We start from the raw sequence: 23,483 nt of genomic DNA, 5'->3' as shown, positions 1-23,483 counted from the left end.
TTAGTAGTAAATGTCCAGCAATTATATTAGCAGCTAGTCGTACTGCTAGTGTTCCCGCAGTAATCTTCCTCTAGTTCTTTCTCAGTTAGGCTACTCCAGAGTCCACACCTGTGAAGTAACGGTTAGCACGGCTGGCCGCGAAACCAGGTGGCCCGGGTTCGATTCCCGGTCGGGGCAAGTTACCTGGTTGAGGTTTTTCCCGGCGTTTTCCCTCAACCCAATACGAGGAAATGCTGGGTAACTTTCGGTGCTGGACTCCGGACTCATTTCACCGGCATTATCACCTTCATTTCATTCAGACGCTAAATAACCTAGATGTTGATAAAGCGTCGTAAAATAACCCAATAAAATAAAAAAAGCTACTCCAGAATTTAATACATGAGCCGTTCAGAGCAGAAGTAGTGTAAGTCAATTTTGACTTTCGCTCTGAACGGCTCAAATAAATAATATACAAAATACAATTCCTACTTTCTCCTTATTTTTTTTCTCTCTCTCAATCTCTCTGTTCTTCGTATATACATTTACAGGCAAAATATATATTCATGTCATTTCAATTTGTATAATAACGACCGAATCATTAGCCTAGTTTATATGAGCCGTTCAGAGCAAAAGTGGTGTAAGTCAAAATTGACTTACACCACTTCTTCTCTGAACGGCTCACATCCACATAACATATTGAACGGTCGTCTTGTTGCCATTGAGTTTCAAAATGTTCCTTCAACATAATATCAACATCTGTGATCCTTTTATCGCATATAGGAACACCAATATTTGCCACCGTATATTGAGGTTGTGGAGTTGCGAATACTAGCTATAACGGCTGGAGGGATCATCGTGCTAACCACACGATACCTCCATTGTGGTTGGATGATCGTCCACCTCTGCTTCAGCATGTGAGCTGGTCGGTCTAGGCCCTTCGCGGGCTGTAGCGCCACGGATTATTATTTATTATTATTTATATTGAAGCTGTGGAGACTTTTTCCATGAGGAACTATGTTTTTTCCAATACCAGTGTCAGTCATGTATGTCGATTCCCTGTATACAACAATTCTATTGTCTATTTTTTGCATTTTAATTCGTTTTCCAGTGGATATATGAAAATTAAGATTTTGAGAGGATTTTATAAAGTTCGCAGCAGTTTCTTCCCAACAATTGTAAACATTCTAATCTCTTCCAAGGCGTCACACCTTGTGGTATAGTCAGGGAAACAGACACGTAGAGACTGATAAGACAAGGTAATAGAGACATGAGACAGGGAGACATAGGCAGTTAATGCAATGAGACAGGTAACAAACAGACACACGTCCAGAGAGGTGAATAGATTAACAGCATGACTGTCATTGCTATGAGTTAAAATAAATGGATGGATGATTTTATTAAAAATACAAATGTTGTTAATAATTTATAAAAATTCTGGAGGCGCCGGGTATCGATCCCGGTACCTCTCACATGCTAAGCGAGCGCTCTACCATCTGAGCTACGCCCCCAGTTGAACAATGCTTGCTAAAAGAGTTCTGTCGACACTTTATGTGAAAGTGGTTCAGCTGGACCTACCTCACAGATTCTGTACTGTCCAGATCAAGGCCACCTGTCGCCATGCTCCACTGTATGTAACCAGTTCTGTATTCCGCCCGTAGTTTCAGAAATAACTTGCTTGCAGCGGTTGATAATACTGAGTAGCGTAAAGCTGAACACGTCATTCATAATTAAATCTTCATTGTAATTATACTCAATTTTGTTCAGGCAGCCCGGGTTCGATCCCCAGCCAGGTTGTGATGGGGTTTGTAGACAAAACAGACGTTGGAGAGGGTTTTTCTCTGGGTACTTCCATTTTCCTCTATCATTCCACCAAGACTACCCACCTTCCCCTCCCTTTCATTTCATCTATCATCTGCAATAGTAAAAAGAGGTTGGAGTGAAGTCTTGGGAATAGTACAGGTTTCCGGTGCTGATATAGGAGGGGCTCGAGACTCCGGGGCGCTGGGGCTCATTAGGCTACTCGTCCGCGAAATGGGATCTGGTTGTATGAGGTACTGAGGCAGGATGGCCCACCTGCTAGCGTCGGGTTCGCGAATGCCTCCCAGGCCACCTGTCGGACTAGGACAATCATCGCATATAAGAGCGCACATACCTTGCCTTAGTGTACGGACCCATTTTAAGCAGAAGAACGAATGAATGTATCTTGACATTTGCTTTTACTTATCTCCCATTTACTTACCTCCTGTTGCCTATAGAAACCAAAGAAATGACTGTAAAATAGACTTCCTTCCTTAGAATAGATGTAATAACTAGAGACAGGATTTCCATGCAAATACATGTTTTTATATAGGCCTAAGCTTGCTACAGTTCTCAAACTTTGTGAATATCCGTTTTATGGCTTATTGAGTCGGAATATGTATACTTTTTCCGTGCATATTTGTATGTTTTGGTCTTTTTAGTGGTAAATTCATGCATAATGCATGTTTTTTAGATTTAATAATGCATATTTTGAGATTTATATTGCATATTACGTCCATTTTTATAGTTTCATTGCATATTTTATATTAAATAGCGTGATACTGCATTTTATAAATGTTGCCTTGTAGAGTTTGGTATTTCTGAGCTTACAATATTTGAGTATATGTACTGAAAAATATAATTGACATGCTAACAGTTTGCAGGGTTTCTACCTGAGGACCTTACCAGCTAATTCTCTCATTGTATTGTCACACTGGAATTCCACACTCCTGTTCTATACAAGTCTTAACCTGAAGCTAAAATTATTATTAGAAGGATGCCTCTTCTGCTCCCTCCCATACTTTGTAGTTTGGCGACAATAGCACTAACATGCTACCCCTAACATGCATTTAATTTGGAAAGGTAGATAGGTAGAAGGCCTGTAGTAGGCTACATGTACGGGTGTTTTGTCAATTAGCTACTGTATTTGTGCTCTGTAGTGATCTGTGAAGTGTTGTAATGCCCCCGATTAAATGTTTGAGAAGAGATCTTGTGGCACGGTGGATCAAGAGGAAAGAATATCTTAGAAATTTTGAAAGACTGTTAGTAGTACAGTGTGCCACTCGAAAATAAAATGTAAGTTTCAATTTTGATAGTACATATTTTCAGTGTTTTTTTCCTTCACTGTGCATATTTGACCATTTGATAGTGCATGGACGCATGCATATTTTACGAATTGATAGTGCATGAAAATCCTGTCTCTAGTAATAACAATTTACTTACTAGAGTATGAGTGGGAAAAATTATTACATTTTCTAACGTGATTCTCAAATTTGAAAAGTTTGGTATGAGAGCAGTAAAATGGTAACCGCGCTACCAAACTACACTGCGAGATACTTCTAACATGATCAAGAGAAAATTTTATTGTTCATAGCTTTCAAGAAATGAACATCGCAAAAAATGTTCCAACATCCATAATTGAGATTCCAAGTACGAAGACACCGCAGAGCGTTCGACTTTCTTGCATGGAACAAATGTGGGAACCAAAAATGCTGAGTTACTTCAGAGCTGATTAAAGTAGTACCGGACACGGAATTGTCTGCGCGTTGAGGTTGGACAGGGCGCGGCCGACATTGACCCTGATTGCAAGCCAAATGAAACTTTCACTTGCGGTCATTGTATGCTCTAAAATAAAGTATATTTTTCAACTGGGGGCGTAGCTCAGATGGTAGAGCGCTCGCTTAGCATGTGAGAGGTACCGGGATCGATACCCGGCGCCTCCAGAATTTTTATAAATTGTCAGTTTGAATTAGAAGGTATAATTTTATTGCATTAAATTAGTGTTTCCCAATTTAGGGGGTCCGTGGCATTATTTACATCTCAATTTTGCAAAGAATCGCTGAAAAAGTTTTCCTTTGGATAACCAATGCACTCCTATATGCAAAAGTGGTGATGTAACTTATGACTATTTCTGAGAGATACTAAATGTCCATGTAATCAGTTGAATAACTTCACTTGGTTGTCTATGGCAGCCTATTTAGTAGATATATTGCGTACTTGAACACACTCAATGAGTCTTCAAGGTTGCGGTATGAATATATTTGATATTAGAGACAGGATCGAGGCAGCAATTATAAAAATGCGGCTGTGAGGAAGTCGATCTGAAGGTAGTAGTCTCAGAACCTTCTCAACATTGAAGTCCACTGATGAATTGCCACAAGAAGTTCAACATGTCATCGTTGAGCATCTGAATGATTTAGCGACTAGCTTCAGAGATTACTTCCCTCCATCAGATTCTGAAAACTCATGGATAAGAAATGGTTTTGAGTATGGTGTGGTACAATTAAAAACTTTGTCTGAGGAGGAGCAAGATGAACTTGTTGATGCTATTTGTAATGGCTCATTAAAAATGTTTTTCAAAGAATTTACATTTGATCAGTTTTGAGTGGAGATATTTTCTGAGTATAAGAAAATAGATGAAACCCCTAGTTCCATTTTGCAGCACATATCTTTTGGAACAAACATTTTCAATACTTTGTTTCCTGAAAAACAAACATAGAAATCGCCTCGATGTTGAACCTAATTTAAGGCTAAAAGTAGCAAATTTTGAACCAGACGTGGAAAGATTTGTCGGTAACAAAAAGAGTTGTTTTTTTACCATGACATCTAGATTCAGGTATATATTGTATATTCAATTTAATTGTTGTTAATATTGCTACCTATCTCTCAACTACTACTTCTACGCAGATACCAAAATTTAAAGGTGTGGGGTTCACAGTTTGCCTTAAAAATAGAAAGAGAGTCCACATCTCTGAAGTAATTGGGAACCACTGCATGAGATAATCTAGACAAGAAATCTCCATCACATAATTATCTAGAGCAGGGGTTCTCAAACTCTTGATTCTCACGGACCCCTTAGATCAGCGGCCATCAGCACAGTGCACCCTCGGGCTATCATCTTTACCCGCGGATAAGCCAGACACTAGCGTGCAACCGTGGCTGTTGGTGAGTATGCTTCCTACCTCTCCCTTCTGCACGACTATTGCGATACACTCCTTACCCGTTACCCATTTCAGCGAGTTATGACCAGGCTTCGGCCCAGGGACACAGAGTAACCAGTATGAGGTTTAGAGTACACGGAGTATAAATGACGTCATGACCCGTGTATAGTCACCCGATTGCAACAGCACAGGTGGGTCCATAATGTGCATTACCGTTGTGTGTAGGCCTATTGCTGCTTCTCTGCGGTACGTGTAACAGGCTTCGGCGGAGGGACACCTGATTGAAGGTTACAACTCACGTTAATACTTTAATGGCAGACGTTTATTGCCTACACTAGGAATGTACTGTATATACTGCATCTGTACAGGGTGAAATATATTTTGTGCCGTACTGTGACTGACTGTTTACATGTTGAGATACGAGGTAATGGCGCGCTCCATCTCCCACTCCACTCGACCAACACAACACTATCGTCTGTGCGTTCTGAACTTCATGCGTTTCTGTGCTCAGGACCCAAGCCTGGTTATGACGACCACTGTCTTAGATGAAGCATGTTGGTGTTGAGGTGTGCAGAAATGGAAAGAGTAAAGATAAAGAGTATAAAGTTCTACGTTCATTGAGTAGGAACCACGAAAGATTTGCGAAGGACTGTGATTTATGATCATATCGTCAGATGTTACACACATATCTGACGCACATATTCTGAACTCGCTGTAACTTGACTGACAGTTCAGAACTTGGGTCACTTAACAGAACGTCACAATAATCTAAATAATATAATATTATGTTTTATTTAACAACGCTCGCAACTGCAGAGGTTATATCAGCGTCGCCGGATGTGCCGGAATTTTGTCCTGCAGAAGGTCTTTTACATGCCAGTAAATCTACTGACATGACTACTGACATGAGCCTGTCGCATTTAAGCACACTTAAATGCCATCGACCTGGCCCGGGAGCGAACCCGCAACCTTGGGCATAGAAGGCCAGCGCTATACCAACTCGCCAACCAGGTCGACAATAATCTAAATGTACTAGAGTTTGTAGTAGAGTAAGTTTTAGTTGCTGGGACAAGAAGTTTCTTAAGCGACTCAAACAGTGAATAGAGGAACAGATTTTTTTATTGTTTCTTTAACTTGAAAATTCCAATTTAGATTATTATCGAAAAAGAAGCCAAGATTTTTTTACGACAGATGAATAAGGGATTAGTGTGTTGTTAAGTGTAACAACTGGAAGATTACTGTTATTAAGAGAGTTAACTAAACGTTTATGTCCAATAATTATAGCTTGAGTCTTACTTGGATTAAGTGCGAGTCTGAAATTGGTTGCCCAAGTGGAAACAGTGGCTAAGTCACAATTCAACTTATCAATTGATTCATGTATAAGTAGAAGTGATATGAAATCTGACTGCAAATTTTATGCATCAATCGTTGAATCTGAAATCTGCAGACAATATTTATATTTTCTAAGAAGTGCTGTCATCACGGTCAAGATAACATTTCATTGCCGATAGCTTTCAAGAGCTTAAAGAATATCCTACCATAGTGAACCAATATCCATCATTGGAATTTCAAGTATGAATACATTAAAGAGTGATCGACTTTCTTGCATGACAAAAAAAGTCGGAACCAAAAGTGATCAGTTACTTGAGAGCTGAAGTGGCATTGGACAACGGAATTGCCCGCTCGTTGTGAATGGGCAGGGCGCGGTCAACATGCAACCTGATTACAATACGACCGAAACACTTTCTCTTATGGTCAATGTATGTTGTAAAATAAAGTATATCTTGCAACTGGGGGCGTAGCTCAGATGGTAGAGCGCTCGCTTAGCATGTGAGAGGTACCGGGATCGATACCCGGCGCCTCCAGAATTTTTATGAATTGTCAGTTTGAATTGGGAGATTTTATTTAATAGCATTAAATAATCTTCTAGACAAAAAGCCGATTTTACATAATTATCTAGAGTTCAAAAGAAGTTATTGCTACACAGAAATCGGCGTTGGAACCACACAAAACTAATCGGCGAAAGTGGAGCACAAAATATTAATATCGCATCTATTGTTTAAATTACCCGTCACATTATAAAGCGAGTTGCGCACAGAAATTAAAAATTCACTGTTGAAACTTTAAAATGGTAGAAAGAAACAGGAAGGCAAAACTATAAAAATTACTCACTAAAGTTAAATACGTTTCTGTGACTTACTTTCACAGATATAAATAAGCCATAGTTTACTGAAATAAGCGGTGAACAGATAGAACCAGTCCTCTAATCTGTCTGTTAAGTATCTGACACTTGATGGAATGATTTTTCCATCGATAAGCAAATAATCTGCTGTGTTAAATATACTAATAATTGCTTTCCTTTTACAGAAATTCACAAAAGATTCTCCTCTGTAATTTCTTTTTCCCAGTCCACATTTTCATATATGTTCTTCTGTTTTGTCATAACTTCCTTCCACTTCCTCGTCTGCTAGTCCACTACGTAACATGTAAATTCCCACTAGCACTAAGTCTATTTTCTTTCCTAGTAGTATCACCATTATCATCTGATCATCTATACCTATAACGCACTGATATCACTTTATCTTTCACACATGGTCGCAATAACACACTAATACCATGACTTCCTTTACATGCACCATTTGAATAAGAAATCCTAAATTTATCATTCACCAACTCACCACTATTTTCCCACTTCTTTTCTGATATTTCCAACACACCCACTCTGTTCTCATTTATTTCTTCAAGTTTTCCAACTTATCTGCTTGCAGAAGAGTTCTTACATTCCATATTCCGATCCTCAATCTTCTTTTCTTCTCTCGGTTGGGTTGCGTCATAATGTGTTCTCCCCCAGTATCTCCCTCCCGGACATCCGAATGGGGGATACTTCACAATCGACATCTTTCACCTTGGGAAGACTCATCATGTCATCTTTGGAGTTTTTCCTGAGAAAGATAAATGCATAGTTTCCCGTTGCTTACCGTAAATTATTTCATATGGTATTTATTTCAGAAATATTTATAACTTTTAGAGGAGACTCTGTCCAAATGAACTTTTATATGTATTTAATTGACAGAAATCCCACAGTTTTGAGCTATTTGAAATATGATATGGTTATTTATAGTTATTTTTTATGTATTTTGAATCTTAATTACAATATTGTAGAATTACAGGAAGTCCAATTATATACCGACCTGTTCTAACCTGATATTACACAAGATAAATAATATTTTCTCACGACCTGCTAGAGATACGGATCTTAAATTTTGTACACTTTTACCTTTAGTTACACATTTCCATAGACAGAATTTAAAAATATAATTTAGTTTTTGATATAAATTTTTAAATGTGTATTATTAAGAAATACACAAAATATTATTGCTTTATCTAAGTGAACTACTTGAAATCAAAACATAAACAATCTGTCAAGAGGAGAATTTGTACACTATATAACAAAAAGTAATTGGGCACTGTTTTTGTCCCATTAGAACCTCGTGGATATCCACCTCTTGTTGCTATAAAAGCAGCCACCCTGTCAGGCACGCTCTCCACTAGTTTGTGTAGGATATCCACTGGAATGCGTCGCCATTCCTCTTGCAACATGGCGCTCAGTTGGACAATGGAAGTTGGCCCCTTGTTTCGGCGGCTACTATGCAGTGGTATGCAGACAATAATGTTCACCGGTTGGACTGGCCTGCACAGAGTCCTTATCTCAATCCAATTGAGCACCTTTGGGCGGAATTGGACCGGCGATTGAGGTCTCGGGAGATACTGTCAAAGGTTCTAAAGGGACAAAAACAGTGCCCTATTACTTTTTGGTAGATAGTGTATTATTCAGTAATAGTGAGATGTGCAAAATTTGATTACATTATCTCAAGAGGTTTTTCAGAAAATCTTCCTTAACTGTAGAAAATTGTAACTTTCGGAAAATGAAGGGTAAAGTTTATGAATATAAAGAAGATTGGTATGTCATCATAGCATTTAATAATTATTTTGAGCACTTTCTGATGGAATTTATAAACAAAACTTGGAAACCTAATCTATAAATAACAGAGAATAAAATAAAAATAAAAATAACATTAGAAACTAAAATCGTTGACCATTTTCACTGACATCTCTCCTTAACATAAGCTTTAATTTATCAGTGTAATGTAGCTTACGTAATGTACCTAATATGTTATATTATAATATTGTATCTGTAACTCTACATTCCTATCTCAGGTAAAATGGATTTCCATGTAAAAATTGGAGCATAATAATAATAATAATAATAATAATAATAATAATAATAATAATAATAATAATAATAATAATAATAATAATAATAATAATTTTAAATAGTTTGAGAATCTGTGGATATGTGGCTTCAAATATTACTCGATTTTGCAACGCATTGTTACTAGAACAATGTCAAATAACTAATGCATGTCTCAGAGATTTGTGTCAGATATGCCACGCAACAGCTTTTATGAAAGCTATTAATTGAACATGCAGTGCGTCAATAGTCGGAGCTGAAATATGCAGATGTAATTTGTAATCTCTATTTCCGATCCAATTATGTAACCTTTATACCTAGGGAATTTTCCAGGAATCCGTATAATTGAGGGATGCTGGGCCTGACAGCGGAATGAGGTGAATCGTGTGCAATCAGTGGCATTCCTTTTTTTACTTCGGTGAAACTATTTTGTTTGTGCATCGGAATTGTCCAATGGAAATCGAAGACAGATAATAGAAATTATTTGCAGGAAAAATTCATATATATATATATACCAGTCTTTTTGAGTTGATTATTCTTAAAATATAAATATCATAAATTAATAAAATTCGAAAAAGGAAATATGAGGAATCGTATAAAGTTATTCCAAACATTTTTTCCTCGAATGTCCTTTTACTTTCTTGTTATGCGGGATATTAGGAGAGGTACGACTGTGGTGCTGTAAAAAAATCTATCTCTAGGTTTTGGCAGAAGTACAAGTTTCAGTTTACTTTCATCTAAGGAAAGAGTAGTTTCAGACGTGTTTTTGTGTATCTTGTAATGAATAGATGGATGGATGGATGGATAGATGGATCGGTGGATGGATGGATGGATGGATAGATAGATAGATAGATAGATAGATAGATAGATAGATAGATAGATAGATAGATAGATAGATAGATAGATAGATAGATAGATAGATAGATAGATAGATAGATGGATAGATGGATAGATGGATGGATGGATGGATGGATGGATGGATGGATGGATGGATGGATGGATGGATGGATGGATGGATGGATGGATGGATGGATGGATGGATGGATGGATGGATGGTTGGATGGATGGATGGATGGATGGATGGTCCACTCTATGTCCTCTCAGTCCACTCTATCTCCTCTCAGTCCACTCTATGTCCTCTCAGTCCACTCTATCTCCTCTCAGTCCACTCTATGTCCTCGATAGATAGATAGATAGATAGATAGATAGATAGATAGATAGATAGATAGATAGATAGATAGATAGATAGATAGATAGATAGATAGATAGATAGATAGATAGATAGATAGATTCCACACCTGTGGAGTAACGGTTGGCACGTCTGGCCGCGAAACCAGGTGGCCCGGGTTCGATTCCCGGTCGGGGCAAGTTACCTGGTTGAGGTTTTTTCCGGGGTTTTCCCTCAACCCAATACGAGCAAATGCTGGGTAACTTTCGGTGCTGGACCCCGGACTCATTTCACCGGCATTATCACCTTCATTTCATTCAGACGCTAAATAACCTAGATGTTGATAAAGCGTCGTAAAATAATCCAATAAAAATAGATAGATAGATAGATAGATAGATAGATAGATAGATAGATAGATAGATAGATAGATAGATAGATAGATAGATAGATAGATAGATAGATAGATAGATAGGGAGGCAGATAGATAGGTAAATAAATAGATAAGCAGATAAATAAGTAAATAAGTAGATAAGGAGATAAATAAGTAAATAAGTAGATAAGCAGATAAATAAGTAAATAAGTAGATAATGAGATAAATAAGTAAATAAGTAGATAAGCAGATAAATAAGTAAATAAGTAGATAAGGAGATAGATAAGTAAATAAGTAGATAAGCAGATAAATAAGTAAATAAGTAGATAACTAGATAAATAAATAGTTAAATAAGTAAATAAGTAGATAAATAAGTAAATATATAAATAAGTAAATAAATAAATAAAAATAAGTAAATAAATAAATAAATAAATAAATAAATAAATAAATAAATAAGTCGGGTTCCCCATAAGCCCATTCATTTGATTAACAGACAACTTATGCCGGCGTTGGGCTGTTAGTCCTCTAAACAGCGTTAGAATCGGGAGTGTTGTTTGTTCAGCTGTTAGCTGTTTGTTCCCATCTTCCTTCCAGCCCGTCTCAATGGCGAAATATACCTGCTCCTTCTTCAAGAAACCGCCCCCCCCTTCATTAAAGGAAGTTCCCTTAGCGTAAGGTAAAGCAAGTGGTTGCAGCAAGATAACCATCTAGCACATTTCACACATACATTTCGTGGAGATTATCTTTCTGAACAGATGGATTGACCTGTTGCTTGGCTACCAAGATATCCTGACCTCACTAGTCTGGACTTCTTCTAATGGAGTCACATGGGTACGTTAGTGTACGCCACTCCTGTAAATGATAAGGAGGACCTAAGAATAGGATTTTGGTCGCGACGGACTCGATACGTGCTATCCCTAGGATTGGGAGAGTCGTCGCTGTGAGCTCTGTTCGGAGTTTAATGTTACTCACTTTGAGACGCTCCTCTAGCTATCTAGCTATTCCCAGGGTGGGCAGACAACAGCTCTCTCCAGCAGGGCAGTAAGCTTAAAATACTTTTCACTCATAGGTTTTCCTGGTGTAGAATGCAATTAATCGATATATCCAATTTGTTACAACAGGAACTGATTTCATTGCAATCAGCGTATTCCGAATCTCACCGGACCGGTGAATAACAATGACGTCACGCTGCAGCGAAATAGGAACAAAACTGCTGGAAGGTTCGATGGCTGTCATGGCGGATGTACAAATTGTTGTCTGTGCTACACTAGCAACATTTTGCGAAATTTCCTTACTGGCATCTCGTTCAAAGAAAAGAGAGCATAAACAATTTATTTCTTGAACCGGTAGTAATAACTAGTCTGTTGACATGTTCGCTCATAACATATTGTTTTTACGTTTTGCTCACTACAAACAATACAGCAGAACACACCGCCATGACAGAACAGTACACGATGTCATTCGTCTGCTAATTCCCGCCCTATACAAGAACCAATCAGATTCACTGATGGCGGCTGATGGATACTGCCACCACCTCTCCAAGCTGATGGAACCGGTGCGACACCGGTGGAGTATCAGTGACGTCATCGTTGAAATTCCGAACACCGTGATGTCATCAGATTGCTCAGCGCTGAGATTCGGAATACGCTCAACGCCTCTATACTTAATTCCCCGTACCGCACCGCAACCTGCTACACTTGCATTTAGAAGTCGTCACTAACTGTACAGGTCTCGTACTCGTACATATGTTCGTCATAAGCAGGCTGACTTGCCTAGGACTAATAACTAAACAGATGAAGTGTATTCTTTCATATTTTAAAGCTGTTAGACATGAACACCGTTCTATGTGTTGGTAGATTACACGCGAAACTTCTGCGTCGAAGAAGTTGCCGGGAGTGAAAGGCAATATAGGGGCTCGTTACTGGACAATTTATACTATAGGCCAGTGGTCGTCAGCATTCGCTGAAATGGATAACGGGTAAGAAGTGTATCGGAATATGCACCCGCGGGTAAGAGACGCTAGGCCGAGGGTGCACTGTGCTGATGACCGTTGCTGTAGGCTAACTTTAGAAACATTTAGGAAAACAATTAACATTTAAGAAAGTTCCTGTACAATCCCGGCGTTCATTATCACTGATGTCTGAGCTCACTATGGGATCCTGCCCGGTGAGAGTTAGATAATTCTGTAGCCACTGAAACACTCTATAAATTTACACTTTCTTATAAAATGTTCACTGACTGCCAGCTTTCATAATTATAAGCAACTTTATACTCATGTTATGAAATAATGCAAAATGTTTTCTGCCAAAGGCCAAGTCTTTCACTGCAAACTCAGTATTCTGTTTTTCTCTTAGTCTCCGCATATTATCCATATATCTTAATGTTGTCTATCACCTGATATCTTCTTCTGCCCCGAACTTTTCTCCCGTTCACCATTCCTTCCATTTTGTTCTTCAGTAGTCAGTTTCTTCTTAACCAGTGACCCAACCAATTTGTTTTTTCCCTTCCTGATCAGAAGTTTGTATGATGTGCCTTATTATTTTCCATTGCTTCCTTCTGCCTAGAAAGTTCTCTCTTCGGACGTGCTGTTTTAAAAATACCCTAACATTAAGAGTCAGAGATGTGAATTCACATCATGGTCCTCGAATAATCTTTTTCTGTGTATGTATTATATCTTCAAATCTCTGGAGAGAGAAACGAGCTACGCCCACGGTCAAATTCGATCAGATCTACACCCACGCTAGCATCAAGTCAAGAGGTAAGATGAAGTTTATGCACTAGTTCAGATCTACACTCACGGACATATTATGCTTATCTTACATGAAATACAGATCTAAGCTTAGATTCACACAAGGTCAGATCTACATCCACGCTTACACATCATTCAAAGACACGCATCGTCGCTGATAAGGCGGTTGTCTGTTATGTGCAATACTGAGTTGAGTTTCAGAGTAGTATAAATCTGTTATTGTGTGCAGTGTTGAGTTTCATTTCTCTGTTTGTATCTGTTGCTTTAGTCATGGCTCAGAGATTTAATACAGAACAAGGAATTTTCATTTGCCGCAACTTAAGGGAAAACTCCACTCAAAATCATGAAAATCTTCCAAATAATTTTAATTTGCTATTTCACTTCTTTAAAGTGTATATTTTCATAACAAAAATGTATTTAGTTCAATTATGATTACAAATATGTTTATAATTTTTTCTTAAATTAAGGCTATAAGGGAGCTGTCAAAACTATTTTTTAATCAAAGAATTCTTTTTTACAAATTTCTGACTAAAAATCTAGTGACATTTCGTTCTAAAGATGGCTCCCTGAAGTTACTAGATGAATGTAACCGAGGAGAATTTTAATAAGTATGTGTTATATAAATATTCATTTTATTTTCAAATCCATTTTTCCGTAAGTTCATTTTTCTTGATTCAACATCAACTTTTTTATGTCAAATATTATTCAATCTGGATGAAATTTTTACTGCAAGTATTTATGAAGTAGCTGCGAGTTTCTATGCTTTTATTTTGTGAGAAATGCTGTTAGTTTCTTTTATTAATCTTTTCCTCATGAATTCTAGGAAAAATAACATTTTTTAAATTAAAAAAAAAGGTTTAAATTGAATAAATGAGACATTTCATAAAATGAATGCATAGAAATGTTTCTCTATGTCTTGTGAGTGTAACAAAAAAGGAAGCTTAAAAATTGGGATCTTCTACTGAAACTTGGGTTTGAAAATATTTATAAAAATAATGGAAGAAAAACGAAAAGTCAAAACGTTTAGGAGTACAAAATTTGGATTTTGTTAGTACTTTACATAATAAACATGCTATCAAAATTTGATTGAAAAAATGATTAGGAAACAAGTTGCAATTTTAGTGGAGTGTCCCCTTAAAAAAGAAACAAATCGCCTACTCAATGTCGTAGAGAATTTAAAGAATTTTTCCTAGTATTGATCCACTGGAAAGAACAACAGTTCATAAAATAGTGAATAAATTCAAAACTACAGAATCAGTATTAGACAGTAAACTAAAACGAAGGCGTCATGCTTTAACAGAGAAAAAGTTGGATGATATCAGTGCTCAATTAGAATAATCGCCGCGAAAATCGCTCACTAAGTTAGCTCAAGATGGGATCAGCTGTACAGGAGCATAATTATAATGCTACAGAATTACTAAACATGAGAAGAAATAAACAACATTTCGGTACCAAGCTGTAAAGTATGAATCAAAATGTGTTTAGACGCTACAGTGCCTCCCTTGGAGCTAATGGGTTACATTTTCAACATAGTCTTGAAAAGGTAAGCAATTTTTTAGCACTTTCACAATGTCAAATTGTAAAAAAAAAAAAAAAAAATTCTGTTTTGCGATTTATCTCGCTTATTCTAGACTCATAAAAAGGCAGCGAAACTTAGTGTCCGATGGGACAGAGGTAAGTGGTTTCAGGCTAACTGTTTTCTAGAGTCCCTCTACCGTGTACAATAGAAAGCGGCGTGGGTCGTGCCCCGTTGAACTACTGTGTCTTAGTTGTTCGCTGTTTACTTGCTTTGTGTTGCAGTCGACGAGTAACTTTTTTAACTAGCTATTTTACGATGCTTTATCAACTGAGACGAGTAACTTACAGTCATCATGGGCTAGAGACTACAGAATTTCGTATTAATTTCGAAAAAAAAAATCGTTATAAAATTATTATATTTTGCGTTTTATCTCTAATTATTTGTAGGATAATCGAAAGAATTTCGTATAAATTGTAAAGTGATTTTCACATTAAAAAATAACTCTATATTAAATATTAGGCGTCAAAACAATGATGATAAAGAAGGTTTCCAATTTACTCTGCATATTAAAATTAAACAAAACTTTGTAACACTGAGGAAAAAAAAAACATTATTTGTATTATGTAACATCTGCTGATTCTATTTGTGGAATGAAAGCATAGCAGAAATGATAATATTATTTTCTTTCGTTCTGCACCAACGGTTACTAACATTTAAATTATACATTGAGAAAATCCTTTCTGCATCAACAAATGCACAAGGAACTCAGACACATTTCAACACAGCAGATGTAAATTCAAGGTAATTCAACATTAGAGTGCTTTAACATTGGAAGTGCTGGATTATTGTTTCATAACTATTTTTTTCAAAGTAACAAATGCTACACTGCAATTAGAACTTTTTATATCCTTGAAATAACTCATTGTTTTAACTCTTTCTATGAGTGCATTAACATTATCAATAATATTATCATAATATTTGGTGGGCGAATAATTCATTTAAATTTACAAACAATGAATATGAATCATGTAATCCGTATTTTTCAATTTTCTAAATCATAATTTTACTGACATGCTTAAATAACTCCTATATTTCAGTCCATAAGTCCAAACTGAAATGGTTAATTATTTTGTCTACCGACTCCCCTACGTTACCAGAAATTACTGTATTCATTCTACGAATGTCATTATACGAAAATCTGCTGTCTCTATGTATCCTTCTCTACCGCTGACCATAAATACTCACACGCAAGTAAACAACTCCGTAGCTATAGTAAAGGAACAGCAAACCTGTTTCATCAGGCAACAAATTTCGCTCCCTGCCCATAAGCTAGGGCTCACAAGCAAACATTCTGAAGGCGGCAGATAAAAAAAGTTAAATTTTCTTCTTCTACCATGTTAATAATGCCAAAAGAAGTGCTTATACAAATTTTGGCCACTCGACCGCAATTACGAAGTCGTCCAGAAAGCGATTTTCCCTGGGGCCGTTTACAGAAAAAAGCACAATTGCATGGACAGATTTATTGAAACAGATACAGGAATTGTTGCGCTATTTGTCAACATATCGCCGACTAGAATTGAGACATTTGTCATACCATGGAATCAATTTTTGTATCCTTGTGTCATAAAAGTCAGGGATCGGAACCAGTAGCGTTTGACAACTGCCTGCACCTCTCTGTCGATCCGATGATATGACAAATGTCTCAATTCCGGTGGGAAATATGTTGAAAAATAGCTCAACAATGCTGTTTCTGTTCCAATTGTGTTTTCCTTCTGTTAACGGCCCCTGGCGAACTTATTTTTTTACGGCCTTCGTAATTGCGTTCGAGTGGCCAAAATTTGTACAAGCACTTCTTTTGACATTATTAATATAGTGAAAGAAAAAAAAATAACTTTTTTATCTGCTCCTATGAGAATGTTTGCTTGTCAGCGGACAGCGTGTGGGCAGTAGAGCTGTACACTGCCGCTTCTACTCTACTTCTGCTAGTGTGGAAAGATAAAATGTATGCACTGTATTTATGGCTAGGCTTACATTTACATCTGCAGAAGATATCAGAATAGTCTGTTTACACTCACAACCGGAGAACTATGATTACATTCAATTAGGCAAAGCTGTAGGCCTACATTTACAAATGTCAAATCGGAGTTAGTGCCAAGTTTAAATCAAGTCAAAGTTAAACTTGAAGCTTACTAAAGGCTAGACTACGCCCACACTCACTTCAGATGATAACCTACTCTTATGGTTACACTCACATGCGGTAATAGCTTCATTATTCAGTTCTCTATTCAGATGCTTCGATGCACTTACTGGTATAAGTTATTCCCATGCTCAAGCTCTCACACGATGCCGAAACAGTTTGAATTCTTCTTTTCTGAAATTAGAGGCTCGTGCCTGTCGATTCACGCTTCCCAAAGGCAAATATGTGACGGCAGCACTTTGTTCTGATCGCGTTACACACGCGAAGTTCAATATTTACCGTTGTGAGAGTCCAGTGACATTTCAATATTTGACCCGTCAGCGATCTATGTGTAGAAATGGTTACGGGAATAAAATTGTTAAGCTTACTCGTATATGGCGCAGTGGCATCCGTCATTATGTGCAGCGAGTGGATTTATGTAATGTCTGTCTGTAAATCTCCTATCTATCTGTTTGTCTGTCTGTCCGTATGTTCAGTTTCCTACCTACCCTTCTACATAGGCCTACTGCCTATTTTTATAACTCGTCTTTGTTCTCAAACAATTCAATTTACATGTTCAGTGAATTTCCTTTCAATTCCTAGATTGCTCTTCATCTTAATTTCCTGCTTAGGGACATTATCTCCCAGCTTTCACAAAATTAGTGTCAAAAATATTACTCGATAATAGCGCTGTCAACCATAATGATACCACTAAATGTAGAAGAAGATGTCGTCGCAAATTGAAGTATATGGCAGAAAAATAATGGCATCTGTTTATGAGTATGATCAGTGTTTGTTAATTATCCTAATTAACTCTCATTTACGAGTAAATAGAAGTTATGGTAATATCTAAAAGATTTCTTTAATTTTATTAATGTAGTGATCATAAGAAGCACGTGTATCGCGAGTTTTACAAATATTTTAGTGGGAAATATTTGAGCGTTGCTAGACCCAAAACGGGTTCCCTTACAATAAGTCAATCTTGTCAAGGTCACTGGTCACTACGAGAGAATTTTGGCTCGCCTGGCAATTGAGCAGCTGTCTCCTATAAAAAATACTTACTACGAACTACAACCTTAGGATACTTAAGTGTTACAATGTTTTACATTAAATGTTAAATGTATAATACCGTACGTAAAATCCATAACTCTGTATAATATATTCGTATTGAAATAGATTCATAAAAGCGGTTTACTCCGTAACTGTAATATTAAACATGCTTATTGTAAAATAATATCTAAATAGATATATATTATTTTTCCCACCTCACGTAATGATTAATGAATTCTAAATTATTGGTATTGTTAATATTTTGAAGTATGGAAAACACGCTTATAAGCATTCGATTTTTGAAATCACTGAAATTATATTATATCACACTTCAAATATTGCACAACAAAATATCTACTTCGTAAGTATTATACAGCATGTAATTGTACTTGAAAACTAATAAAAAAACTTTGGTTATTCACAAATTATCAAGGTTGTACTTTTTGCTTCCACTAGAAAATTGTATTATAATATTATAATAATTATACACTTAAAAACAAAATAAACCCAATCAGTAGTAAAATAAAACCAAAAAAACTTTATATCTTCTAAAACAGAATATAACCAATGCTTTTAGTATGATAGTATGACTAGCAACTTAATTTCGAGCAATCGAACTCTCAGCTGAGCTGTCAATCATCTGGCCACTATAGAAGAGTCGAACCACGGCTATAGAAAATGCAATTGTATAGCTCACTTTGACATGCTTGCTCTAAGTGAAAGATATTACATAATAAGTAAATAAATAAATAAATAAATAAATAAATAAATAAATAAATGGATAAATAAATAAACAAAAATTTAAATAAATAAATAAATATAAATATAAATTAATTAATACATTAGTCACTATATAAATAAATGAGTAAATAAATAAATAAATATGCAAATTTGTGAATGAACAAATAAATAAATAAGTAAATAAATAAATAAATTGTTGTATAATAATATTTTGCAAATATTGTTAGTGGGAAATGTTCCTTGAGCGTTGCTACATCCGAAACTAGTTTCCTTAACTTCAGTAAATAGTAGCAAATAATAAATTATATACAAGCAATAAAATAAATACTTTTACACTCCTCTTTAGGATTTGGTCTCATTAAGTGAATGTTCTCTTGAGTTGTATGTTTCCCATTAAAATTCATGAGGAATTTTTATGATTAAAAACATTTTTCCTGGAAAATAATGTAAAATCTAACCGACCGGAACAAATTTGTGATAGTCATTGTTCCGAATACATATTCTTCGTAAATTGGCAAGAAAATTAAATTACAGGATTTATTCATGTTTGCTTCGTTAACTGGGCTGTGGACGGCCCGGCCCGCAGTGTGTGCGTGCTTGGCTTTAATGTGGTTTGCATGTAGCGTGTATCACACAGGTAGACTAGCAGACAAGCCCTCCAGCTCTCTATAAATAGCGCTGCAAACACCGACGTGTTGCAAATCGTGTACTGAAAAGTCACATGTGTGCACTTCTTAACACGCATTTCATATTTCCTGATTATGTATGACAATTTTAGCCTAGTTTCTTCTGACGAAAGATGGGCTTGTGAAATACAGCGCTAAATTATACTTAATATTCACGAATTTGTAGAAATATTACTGTAATAAATTTATTCTGCTTCAGAATTTAGATATGATATGATATGATATGATATGATATGATATATTTATTCATCTATCATATATCTGTAAGACAGACCTGTTACAATTCTATATTATCCCAGATCTGCCTTACTTTACAATTTTAATCACCTATGCCAAGTCTCACAACTAAAAAAAAAAAAAAAAAAAACACGTACACACTGCAAGATAAATTTAATACACCATTACTTTTAACTGTCTCTTCCCATTTCATCTTTACTATCATTAAAAATTTGCCCAATTTATTTAACTCTGTTATATTAGTTATAGGCCTATTACATATTTTCTTATATGCTACATATCTATTCATATTCAAAAATTTATTATTTATCCATTTTTTCCTTGTATTGTCAGTTACTTGACATTCTAATCATATATGGAACGCGTCTTCTCCCATGCCGCAAAGGAGGCAGATATCATTCTCTATGGTACCCCTCCTGTTTTCAATTTTCATATTCCTATTCTCCACCAAGCTAAGCCTATCCTCACTTTCCTATTATTTATTCTGATATATTCCTCTCAAACTTTAGACAATTTTGTCTGTTCTGACTTCAAGAGGATTTCATTTGATCTATTGCTTTTGGTGTGGGTCAGTCTCTGGACCTGTATCAGCTTATAATTTGAAATAGTCCTGGTGGTTTCTCGGCTACTATGGTGGCAGTTAGGTCCGAGATTCTTGGGTTTAATCGATTAATCGAAGCGATTAAAAATTATCGAATAGTGAAGAAAACATTACTGCATCATTCCATACAAAATTTTAAGAATATGCCAATAATGTCATGGATTTTTGAGGCTTTTAATATAATAATGTCATTATAAAAATGAATTCAACTGCCGACAATGACCGCCACATCATTAATATTTTAGTCATACGGATGACTGAAAAGTGGGTGGCAGTTACAGGTTATCCATAATTTAAAATATTCTAGACACTCTAAATGAAGTGCCATCGAAACTAAAGAGACGCCATATTATGTTATCCATCAACAGCTTCAATGACTTTCGATTAAAATATCTGCCGAAGTCAAACTGCAAGCATTGTTGGATCATGCAGCAACACGTCTAGATTAGATGGAATTTCGGAAAGCGGTCAGCTGCTATATGCGCCGTAGCATTTCTGGTATGTGACGTCACAAACTTGTACAGTAGAACCAATCAGAATCAGTCTATAACAAGTACTTCCAGAGTTCGTTTGTTCACGTGTGAGTGTTTCAATACATTGAATAAGTAAAACTAACATTTATTGTGTACGTGTAAGATAAATAAATGGAAGAAGAGACTGTAAAAAGACAAGTATTGCACAGGCAGGCGCGGAAAATAGTGCTTAAGGTGTATAATTATTTTAAAAACGTTGACGAGCAGAACGCTGCCGGCCATCTTGATGCTGACTGCAACGTTGCCAACTCGCAAGAAATGACCGTAGAAGCATGTGGTGTGGGATTGAGAAATGTGCAAAGAATATTGTTAGTGAAGGAAAGAGGGTTTGTTTGGTGTCATGGTTACAGTAATCAGCGGCTAAGTTCATTATTATCTTTTAATAATTTAAATTCTTTCCTGCGCTATATGTATTGCACGTGCGCGTGAAGTACGATGTGGCAATGTTGTACGCTGCCTTGCCCCCCCCCATCTGTCTCTCTCGACGCAAACGCTAGCAGACTACCGCCTTCCGAATTGCCGTCGACTCTAGTAAAACTATAGGATACTATAATAGGTTCTTTAGATACAATGAATCCAGATGGTTTTATGTTAGTATCAAAGTGGAGATTCGATGGCAATAGTGGGAGTCGCAATATAAGTAACAGTTTATTGACTTGACTTGAAGCGACAGTCAGGTCTGTGTCAGTTCAGTTATTTTACAAAGTAGATGAGTCATCTCCTAAGATAATTGTATGGCAAAATCCCCGTTCCCCATCATCTCGATACTTAGAATCCAGTGGATAAAGAATCGTCCGAGCTTTGCATAAAAAAGAAAGACAATATTGAAAATCAGATCTCCCCTCTTAACATCACAAAATATCGTTGAATGTAACATTTTTAAATGAATATTATCAAACCGTGTGAAAGAATGAATTATCATGCAGAGGGGCATAAAGTTCAGTTATTTAAATCCTATGTAATTAAAATTTATTTTATTTTGAAAAAAAATCTTCCTCCTTTCAGCTTCAAGACAAGAATACCGTGGACTATTCGATAAGGCTCTCTGAGCTGCCTTTTGTACTGTACAGTTATGTAGGCTAGCGATGATTCTGTACGTACTGGCTGCAGCGCATGCTACAATAGCGCTACTGACAGAACGCAGCGCATGCGCATCCAGAACAGATGTAAACTTCGAAGAATTCTGCTATCGTAAATAATAATAATAATAATAATAATAATAATAATAATAATAATAATAATAATAATAATAATAATAATAATAATCTTCATACTAAATACATATAGCTATATCATTCATTTAGAGTTGCGGTATACAGTATTTCAAGTGTAAAACACCCCATATGTTAACTGTAAACAAGTCAGCCATTGCAGCAGAATATTATAACAGAGGAAGAGTTTCATGTCTGCTTAAAGTTTGAGGTAAACTGATAAAGAGAAATAGAAACAAATGAGTCTGGACAATGCGTATAATATGTTGCTTTTAAAGTAACACGAAGAAGCTTTTTCAAAATACACGTTTATTTTAATTTTCCAGTAAAGACTCTGGTGTAGTGTGATAACGCCACGTATAAATGCTCATTACTGTTTATATACTGAAATTTAAATTATTATTCTCACACTTCTTCTAGACTTTTTACGACAGGCTAATATAGAAATTACAAATCCAGAAACAGAACTCGGGATCATCATGTTTTAGTAGATGTAGATTAAAATTTATCTGTAGATTATATTATTAATATGTCGGTTATTGAAATTAAGATCATGGCATGTGAAACATTTCAGAAAGGAAACAAAGTAGACCTAGCTATCGAAAGTACAATAATTCAGTAATAGTGTATGTTGGATGTAATATTATTAAGTTACTTATTTAAACAAATACTAGTTTGAATGGAAAATTAACTGGTTACCAACATATAGGCTTATGTAGAGATATATGATATGATATGATATGATATGATATGATATGATATGATATGATATAATATGATATGATATGATATGATATGATATGATATGATATGATATGATATGATATGATATGATATGATATGATATGATATATGACATGATATGATATGATATGATATGATATGATATGATATGATATGATATGATATGATATGATATGATATGATATGATATGATATGATATGATATGATATGATGTGGTATGGTATGGTATGATATGATATGATATATATGATATGATATATATGATATGATATATCATGTGATGTGATATGATGTGATGTGATGTGATGTCATGTCATGTGATGTGATGTGATATAGCCTATGATATGATATGATATGATATGATATGATATGATATGATATGATATGATATGATATGATATGATATATTTCTACAACTTTTATTTAGCTATGGGTCGCCACCACATCTCTGTACTCGGGCTTCCCATAACCTTCTAATTACAATTTCAAATACAACTTTCATCGAAGT

General features: G+C 35.9%; 1 protein-coding gene and 3 non-coding genes across 4 annotated transcripts in view; 3 read left to right on the top strand and 1 right to left on the bottom strand.

Moving 5' to 3' along the window:
- Nucleotides 1-23,483, top strand: part of LOC138712207 (tyrosine-protein phosphatase non-receptor type 13-like) — a 1,532,948-nt gene that overhangs the window by 1,201,787 nt on the left and 307,678 nt on the right. The window lies entirely within an intron of this gene.
- Nucleotides 1,415-1,487, bottom strand: TRNAA-AGC (transfer RNA alanine (anticodon AGC)). Its single transcript has one exon. It is a non-coding gene; the product is annotated as a tRNA-Ala (tRNA).
- Nucleotides 3,647-3,719, top strand: TRNAA-AGC (transfer RNA alanine (anticodon AGC)). The gene has a single exon. It is a non-coding gene; the product is annotated as a tRNA-Ala (tRNA).
- Nucleotides 6,730-6,802, top strand: TRNAA-AGC (transfer RNA alanine (anticodon AGC)). The gene has a single exon. It is a non-coding gene; the product is annotated as a tRNA-Ala (tRNA).

Source organism: Periplaneta americana, chromosome 13 (genome assembly GCF_040183065.1).
Source record: "Periplaneta americana isolate PAMFEO1 chromosome 13, P.americana_PAMFEO1_priV1, whole genome shotgun sequence".
Lineage (NCBI taxonomy): Eukaryota > Metazoa > Arthropoda > Insecta > Blattodea > Blattidae > Periplaneta > Periplaneta americana.
Note: the sequence above shows the minus strand (reverse complement) of the source record. Positions and strands in the feature narration are given on the sequence as shown.